This window comes from Pristiophorus japonicus, unplaced genomic scaffold (assembly GCF_044704955.1).
Source record: "Pristiophorus japonicus isolate sPriJap1 unplaced genomic scaffold, sPriJap1.hap1 HAP1_SCAFFOLD_964, whole genome shotgun sequence".
NCBI lineage: Eukaryota > Metazoa > Chordata > Chondrichthyes > Pristiophoridae > Pristiophorus > Pristiophorus japonicus.
The window spans coordinates 114,424-123,682 of NW_027254893.1; positions in this window are offsets into that span (position 1 = coordinate 114,424).

Consider the following 9,259-nt stretch of genomic DNA (forward strand, 5'->3'; position numbering starts at 1 on the left):
GCAGGGAAGTCTTGCTCCAGTTATACAGGGTATTGGTGAGGCCACACCTGGAGTACTGCGTGCAGTTTTGGTCTCCGTATTTACGAAAGGATATACTTGCTTTGGAGGCAGTTCAGAGAAGGTTCACTCGGTTGATTCCGGAGATGAGGGGGTTGACTTATGAGGAAAGGTTGAGTAGGTTGGGCCTCTACTCATTGGAGTTCAGAAGAATGAGAGGTGATCTTATCGAAACGTATAAGATTATGAGGGGGCTTGACAAGGTGGATGCAGAGAGGATGTTTCCACTGATGGAGACTAGAACTTGGGGGCATGGTCTTAGAATAAGGGGCCGCCCATTTAAAACAGATGAGAAATTTCCTCCGAGGGTTGTGAATTCTCTGCCACAGAAAGTTGTTGAGGCCAGTTCGTTAGATATATTCAAAAGGGAGTTAGATGTGGCCCTTACGGCTAAAGGGATCAAGGGGTATGGAGAGAAAGCAGGAATGGGGTACTAAGGTGAATGATCAGCCATGATCATATTGAATGGTGGTGCAGGCTCAAAGGGCTGAATGGCCTACTCCTGCACCTATTTTCTATTTTTCTAAACAATAAGGGGGTATGGGGAGCGGGTGGGGAAGTGGAGCTGAGTCCATGATCGGATCAGCCATGATCGTATTATATGGCGGAGCAGGCTCGAGGACCCGTATAGCCTACGCCTGCTCCTATTTCTTAGGTTGTTATGTAAAGGGTGCAACTCCCAGGAAAAGCAGTTCGATGCTCACTCGATTTATCATTTTAAATCTGAGATCAATAGATTTTTTCGCGAGACAAGCGTATAAAGGGATAGAGAGTCAAGGAGGGTGGGTGGAGTTAGGATACAGATCAGTCATTATCTCATTGAGGGGTGGAACAGGCTTGAGGTTGAGGGGCTGAATGGGCCTCCTCCTGTTCCTGTGTAACAGGCTCGAGGGGCTGAATGGGCCTCCTCCTGTTCCTGTGTAACAGGCTCGAGGGGCTGAATGGGCCTCCTCCTGTTCCTGTGCAACAGGCTCGAGGGGCTGAATGGGCCTCCTCCTGTTCCTGTGTAACAGACTCGAGGGGCTGAATGGGCCTCCTCCTGTTCCTGTGTAACAGGCTCGAGGGGCTGAATGGGCCTCCTCCTGTTCCTGTGTAACAGACTCGAGGGGCTGAATGGACCTCCTCCTGTTCCTGTGTAACAGGCTCGAGGGGCTGAATGGGCCTCCTCCTGTTCTTGTGTAACAGGCTCGAGGGGCTGAATGGGCCTCCTCCTGTTCCTGTGTAACAGGCTCGAGGGGCTGAATGGGCCTCCTCCTGTTCCTGTGTAACAGGCTCGAGGGGCTGAATGGACCTCCTCCTGTTCCTGTGTAATAGGCTCAAGGGGCTGAATGGGCCTCCTGTTCCTGTGTAACAGGCTCGAGGGGCTGAATGGGCCTCCTCCTGTTCCTGTGTAAAAGGCTCGAGGGGCTGAATGGGCCTCCTGTTCCTGTGTAACAGGCTCGAGGAGCTGAATGGGCCTCCTCCTGTTCCTGTGTAACAGGCTCGAGGGGCTGAATGGGCCTCCTCCTGTTCCTGTGTAACAGGCTCGAGGGGCTGAATGGGCCTCCTCCTGTTCCTGTGTAACAGGCTCGAGGGGCTGAATGGGCCTCCTCCTGTTCCTGTGTAACAGGCTCGAGGGGCTGAATGGGCCTCCTCCTGTTCCTGTGTAACAGGCTCGAGGGGCTGAATGGGCCTCCTCCTGTTCCTATGTAACAGGCTCGAGGGGCTGAATGGGCCTCCTCCTGTTCCTGTGTAACAGGCTCGAGGGGCTGAATGGGCCTCCTCCTGTTCCTGTGTAACAGGCTCGAGGGGCTGAATGGGCCTCCTCCTGTTCCTGTGTAACAGGCTCGAGGGGCTGAATGGGCCTCCTGTTCCTGTGTAACAGGCTCGAGAGGCTGACCCAGAAGAAGCTGAAACTGTCGGGGGGCTGAGAGAAGATGGAGTACGATCCAACCTCTGTCTCACTGTCACCATATTAAGAGCTCATCACCCAGGTCTCTCTGATGTGAGGGTTAACTGAACGAGGAAACTGTTGTCTTGAATAAAGAATCTGACCAGATACTGTAAACTTAAAGTAATGTGTGACCGCAGTCCTTTATTACAGGTCTCCGGAGTGCCTCTCCAGCCTGTGAGGCCTCCCTATGTACAGGTTCTCCCAAGGGATTGTGGGATTGTTCAGCCACTAATAGGGAACGTGAGCTGGGTTTAGACCGTCGTGAGACAGTTTAGTTTTACCCTACTGATGTGTTGTTGCAATACTAATGCTGCTCAGTACGAGAGGAACTGCAGGTTCGGACATTTGGTTTGTGGGATCCCTTGGGGCTCCGTGGGATCCCTTGGGGCTCCGTGGGATGAGCCCTCTGGTGGTTAGACAGGGTATTTACAGGTTTACATATATAGCAGAAACAATCTCTGCTTTCAGAATCATATAGCACAGGAGGAGGCCATTTGGCCCATCGTGTCCGTGCCGACTTTTTGGTCGAACAGATCCGATCAATCCCACTCCTTCATCCCGCCACTGCCCTGCAGTTTTTTCCCCTTCAATTATTTAAGGAGCGACATTTCCATCAGCACTTTCCACTGGTTTGTAAAGAGAGCTCATCGATTTAAGAACAAGAGGGTTCAAGGGCCAATTGCTTTACCCTGGGAAAAAATTTCTATAGCGCCTTTCATGACCACTGGACGTTACAAAGGGCTTCACACTCAATGATCCCTTGATGTCTTTAACCATAAGGGCCACATCTAACTCCCTTTTGAATATATGCAACGAAATGGCCTCAACAACTTTCTGCAGTCGAAAATTCCACAGGTTCACCACTCTCTGAGTGAAGAAGTTTCTCCTCATCTCGGTCCTAAATGGCTTACCCCTTATCCTTAGACTGTGACCCCTGGTTCTGGACTTCCCCAACATCAGGAACATTCTTCCTGCATCTAACCTGTCCAATCCTGTCAGAACTTTATAAGTTTCGAGGAGAACCCCTCTCATTCTTCTAAATTCCAGTGGATACAAGCCCAGTTGATCCAGTCTCTCCTCATATGTCAGTCCTGCCATCCCGGGAATCAGTCTGGTGAACCTTCACTGCACTCCCTCAATAGCAAGAATGTCATTCCTCAGATTAGGAGACCAAAACTGAACACAATATTCCAGGCGTGGCCTCCCCAAGGCCCTGTACAACTGTAGCAACACCTCCCTGCTCCTATACTCAAATCCCCTCGCTATGAAGGCCAACAGGCCATTTGCCGCCTTCACCGCCTGCTGTACCTGCATGCCAATTTTCAATGACTGATGTACCATGACACCCAGGTCTCGTTGCACCTCCCCTTTTCCTAATCTGTCACCATTCAGATAATATTCTGCCTTTCTGTTTTTGCCACCAAAGTGGATAACCTCACATTTATCCACATTATACTGCATCTGCCATGCATTTGCCCACTCACCTAACCTGTCCAAGTCACCCTGCAGCCTCTTAGCATCCTCCTCACAGCTCACACCGCCACCCAGCTTAGTGACATCTGCAAACTTGGAGACATTACATTTAATTCCTTCATCTAAATCATTAATGTATATTGTAAATAGCTGGGGTCCCAGCACTGAGCCCTGCGGCACCCTACTAGTCACTGCCTGTCATTCTGAAAAGGACCCGTTTATCCCGACTCTCTGCTTCCTGTCTGCCAACCAGTTCTCTATCCACATCAGTGTATTACCCCCAATACCATGTGCTTTGATTTTGCACACCAATCTCTTGTGTGGGACCTTGTCAAAAGCCTTTTGAAAGTCCAAATACACCACATCCACTGGTTCTCCCTTGTCCACTCTCCTCAAAAAATTCCAGAAGATTTGTCGAGCATGATTTCCCTTTCATAAATCCATGCTGACTTGGACCGATCCTGTCGCTGCTTTCCAAATGCGCTGCTGTTTCATCTTTAATAATTGATTCCAACATTTTCCCCACTACTGATGTCAGGCTAACCGGTCTATAATTCCCTGTTTTCTCTCTCCTTTTTTTAAAAAGTGGCGTTGCATTAGCTACCCTCCAGTCCATAGGAACTGATCCAGAGTCAATGGAATGTTGGAAAATGATCACCAATGCATCCACTATTTCTAGGGCTACTTCCTTAAGTACTCTGGGATGCAGACTATCAGGCCCTGGGGATTTATCGGCCTTCAATCCCATCAATTTCCCTAACACAATTTTCTGACTAATAATGATTTCCTTCAGTTCCTTCTTTTCGCTAGACCCTTGAATCCCGAGTATTTCCAGTCGGTTATTTGTGTCTTCCTTAGTGAAGACAGATCCAAAGTATTTGTTCAATTAGTCTGCCATTTCTTTGTTCCCCATTATAAACACACCTGATTCTGACTGCAAAGGACCTACGTTGGTCTTCACTAATCTTTTTCTCTTCACATATCTATAGAAGCTTTTGCAGTCATTTTTGATGTTCCCTGCAAGCTTCCTCTCATACTCTATTTTCCCCCTCCTAATTAAACCCTTTGTCCTCCTCTGCTGAATTCTAAATTTCTCCCAGTCCTCAGGTTTGCTGCTTTTTCTGGCCAATTTATATGCCTCTTCCTTGGATTTAACACTATCCTTAATTTCCCTTGTTAGCCACGGTTGAGCCACCTTCCCTGTTTTATTTTTACTTCAGACAGAGATGTACAATTGTTGAAGTTCATCCATGTAATCTATAAATGTCTGCCATTGCCTGTCCACTGTCAACCCTTTAAGTACCATTTTCCAGTCTATCCTAGTCAATTCACGTCGAAGTTACCTTTTCATAAGCTCAAGACCCTAGTCTCTAAAGTAACACTGTCCCTCTCCATCTTAATAAAGAATTCTACCATTTACACTGTGTATGTACGTGCTGGCACCACTAGAGGGTGCAACTGGTGGAGATCGGGGCTTCCTGCCCTGGACACAGGGGCTGTATAAAAGGAGAGCCACCATGCGGCTGCCTCGCTCTAGAGTTACAAATAAAGGACAACGGTCACTACAGTTTGAGTACCCAACACATTGCCTTGTGGAGTCATTCATAAGTACATGACAGACATAATAACTGGCGACGAGAATATGGACTTTCACGTGATAATGGCTACCTTTGGCACACTTAAAGACTTCACAGAGGGTGATGAGTGGGATGCCTTCACGGAAAAGCTCGAGCAATATTTCGTGGCAAACGACCTGGCAGGGAGATGGACACATCGGCGGAGAAGTGCAAGGCTATACTGCGGACTAGTTGTAGGCCCGAGGTCCACTGCCTCGTTAGGAACTTGCTGGCACCCACGAAGGCCAAGGATAAGACATACGATGAGCCGACTGAACTAATTCGCGACCAACTAAAACCAAAAGAGAGCCTCCTCACGGCCAGACCCAGATTCTACACTCACCGCAGACCTGAGGGTCAGGAGATTGCAAAATATGCTGCCGACCTCAGGAGACTTGTGGCACCGTGTGATTTCGACACGCTCCCCCAACGAAGCATTGCGAGACATCTCCATTATAGGAATTGGCCACGGGGGCCTCCTTCACCAGCTATTGTCTGCCGACACCACAGTCAACCTGCAGAAGGCCATCAGCATCAGTCAGGCGTTCATGACCTCGACCTGCAGCACCAAGCAAACTCAAACCCGGCAAGTACTGGACACAGAATGGTGCCTTTCACAGGCAAGACTGTAGAACGTGGCTCTGCCCAGGGCAGAGAGCACAGACCTCAGGGTTCCAGAACTCAAGAGTCCGCCGAGGGGTGCTAATTGAGTAGCACCATGCTGACGTTGCGGAGGAAACCATAGGGCTCACCAGTGTCGGTTTGCTGAGTACGTGTGCAAAGCCTGTAACACGAAGGGCCACCTCCAGCGTACGTGTAAAAGAAATACGACTCACCATTTAGTAGAGGAGTCGGTAGATGACTTTGAATCCAGCGGGGAGTATGATGATTTGGCCAGAGAGGCAGCTCAGCCCCAAGAAGAAGTGTATGGAGTGTATACCTGCACCACCGATTGTCCTCCAGTGAAGATGGAAGTCGAGATAAACAATGTTCCAGTCTTCATGGAAGTGGACACCAGAGCGAGCCAGTCAGTGATGAGCCAGGATGCTTTTGAGAGGCTATGGAACAAAAACGACCCGAGCTGGTTCCACTACAGGAAAAGTTGCACACCTACACCAAGGAGCTGATCCCAGTCCTCGGTAGTGCAGATGTAAGTGTAATCCATAATGGCGTGGTGCACAAGTTACCTCTGTGGATTGTTGCAGCTGATGGTCCAACGCTACTCGGAAGAAGGTGGATGGGGAAGATCCAGTGGAAATGGGAAGACCTCTTCACTCCAGCAATGGATGTCCCGCGTGCTCAGAGCACAGCAAAAAAGGGCCAGGCACCAGAGAACAGACCAGCGCAGCACCTGAGGCACAGACCGTCCATCACGACTGCGTGGCAATGATCCGACCGGAACGACCTAAAAGTATCTTCCCGGCTCCAGTGGCAGGACTGCTGGGAAGGAAGATCGAATTCACAGGCACTCTTCCAGCTTTTGTGGCAGAATCGCGGGAGAGAAGGATCAAGGCAGTCGACCTCAAGGACAGAGGCAAGATGGCGTCCCTGCTGCAGCGAGGGGCAGCGTGGTGTGGCAGGGTTCTCTTAAAGGAGACCTGCAACCAACTGAACTTAAAGAGACATTGTATGTTTGGCAATCAATGTAACCAACCCATTAAGAATGTAAAGAACAAAATGTTGTTGCGAGATGTTGGGAATAGAGTGTCCCCAAAAGTAGCAAGCGAGTGAATTCGGGAGGGTGAAGGCACTGATCCTGATACCCTGCCCCAGGTGTCCCCACGTTATAGGTCAGTGACCTCAGGAGGGTGAAGGCACTGATCCTGATACCCTGCCCCAGGTCTATCCCACAAGTAATAGGTCAGTGACCTCAGGAGGGTGAAGGCGCTGATCCTGATACCCTGCCCCAGGTCTATCCCACAAGTTATAGGTCAGTGACCTCAGGAGGGTGAAGGCACTGATCCTGATACCCTGCCCCAGGTGTCCCCACGTTATAGGTCAGTGACCTCAGGAGGGTGAAGGCACTGATCCTGATACCCTGCCCCAGGTGTCCCCACAAGTTATAGGTCAGTGACCTCAGGAGGGTGAAGGCACTGATCCTGATACCCTGCCCCAGGTCTATCCCACAAGTAATAGGTCAGTGACCTCAGGAGGGTGAAGGCGCTGATCCTGATACCCAGCCCCAGGTCTATCCCACAAGTTATAGGCCAGTGACCTCAGGAGGGTGAAGGCACTGATCCTGATACCCTGCCCCAGGTGTCCCCACGTTATAGGTCAGTGACCTCAGGAGGGTGAAGGCACTGATCCTGATACCCTGCCCCAGGTGTCCCCACAAGTTATAGGTCAGTGACCTCAGGAGGGTGAAGGCACTGATCCTGATACCCTGCCCCAGGTCTATCCCACAAGTAATAGGTCAGTGACCTCAGGAGGGTGAAGGCGCTGATCCTGATACCCAGCCCCAGGTCTATCCCACAAGTTATAGGCCAGTGACCTCAGGAGGGTGAAGGCACTGATCCTGATACCCGGCCCCAGGTCTATCCCACAAGTAATAGGTCAGTGACCTCAGGAGGGTGAAGACACTGATCCTGATACCCGGCCCCAGGTGTCCCCACAAGTAATAGGTCAGTGACCTCAGGAGGGTGAAGGCGCTGATCCTGATACCCGGCCCCAGGTCTATCCCACAAGTTATAGGTCAGTGACCTCAGGAGGGTGAAGACACTGATCCTGATACTCTGCCCCAGGTCTATCCCACAAGTTATAGGTCAGTGACCTCAGGAGGGTGAAGACACTGATCCTGATACCCTGCCCCAGGTCTATCCCACAAGTTATAGATCAGCGACCTCAGGAGGGTGAAGACACTGATCCTGATACCCTGCCCCAGGTGTCCCCACAAGTTATAGGTCAGTGACCTCAGGAGGGTGAAGACACTGATCCTGATACCCTGCCCCAGGTCTATCCCACAAGTTATAGATCAGCGACCTCAGGAGGGTGAAGACACTGATCCTGATACCCTGCCCCAGGTCTATCCCACAAGTTATAGGTCAGTGACCTCAGGAGGGTGAAGGCACTGATCCTGATACCCTGCCCCAGGTGTCCCCACAAGTTATAGGTCAGTGACCTCAGGAGGGTGAAGGCACTGATCCTGATACCCTGCCCCAGGTGTCCCCACAAGTTATAGGCCAGTGACCTCAGGAGGGTGAAGGCACTGATCCTGATACCCTGCCCCAGGTCTATCCCACAAGTTATAGGTCAGTGACCTCAGGAGGGTGAAGGCACTGATCCTGATACCCTGCCCCAGGTCTATCCCACAAGTTATAGGCCAGTGACCTCAGGAGGGTGAAGGCACTGACCCTGATACCCGGCCCCAGGTCTATCCCACACTGAAGGCACCCGATGGCATTATTCGTCACGGACCTGGAAACGAAAACAGCGCTAATACGCGCAGTCGGCCGCCGTTGTCCACCCCCTGGGTGGAGACGGCGCAGTCCCCAGACCCGGTCACTACCTCGGCCATGTCCGGGAGCGAAAGGTCAGAACCAACGAGTTCCCCAAACGGGACGTGGAGGGGGGAGGGGGAGGGGAGGGGGAGGGGGAGGGAAGAGGTGGTAGGGGAGGGGGAGGGGGAGGGAGGGGGGTGGAGGGAGGAGGGAGGGGAGGGGAGGGGAGTGATGTCTGTGCAGACTGTGGATATACTCTCGCTGCAGTCACTGGGTGGTTGCCTGTTACCTGATGGACGGTCAGTCGGGTGCGCACCGTGTGCATGTACCCTGCTGGCACCACTGGAGGGTGCAACTGGTGGAGCCCGGGGTTCCCCCCGGGGCCTGTGCCTCACTCGGGGGTGACACTGAAGGCCCGGGGTCAGTCGGGTTTGAGTAGCACACATTGCCCCGGGGAGTTGTACACAGGTACAGGACACACCCCCCCCCCCCCGCCCCCGGGGGGAGGCCTCTCTCTCAGGGCGCTCCGAAAGCCGGCTTCTTTAGCGCCGGATATTCAGCTGCTCACCCGGCCCGGCGCCCTCACACAGGGCTGGAACTGTTCCCCTTCGCGCTCCCGCTCCCGCTCCCGCTCCGGCCTCACTTCAGGAGCCGGGAGACAGTCTTCCTCCATTCCCAGGGGCGGCCGGCCAGCTTCTTGTTGTTGTTGTTGTTTGTTGTTGCCGGGGTAACCGCGGCCCGCC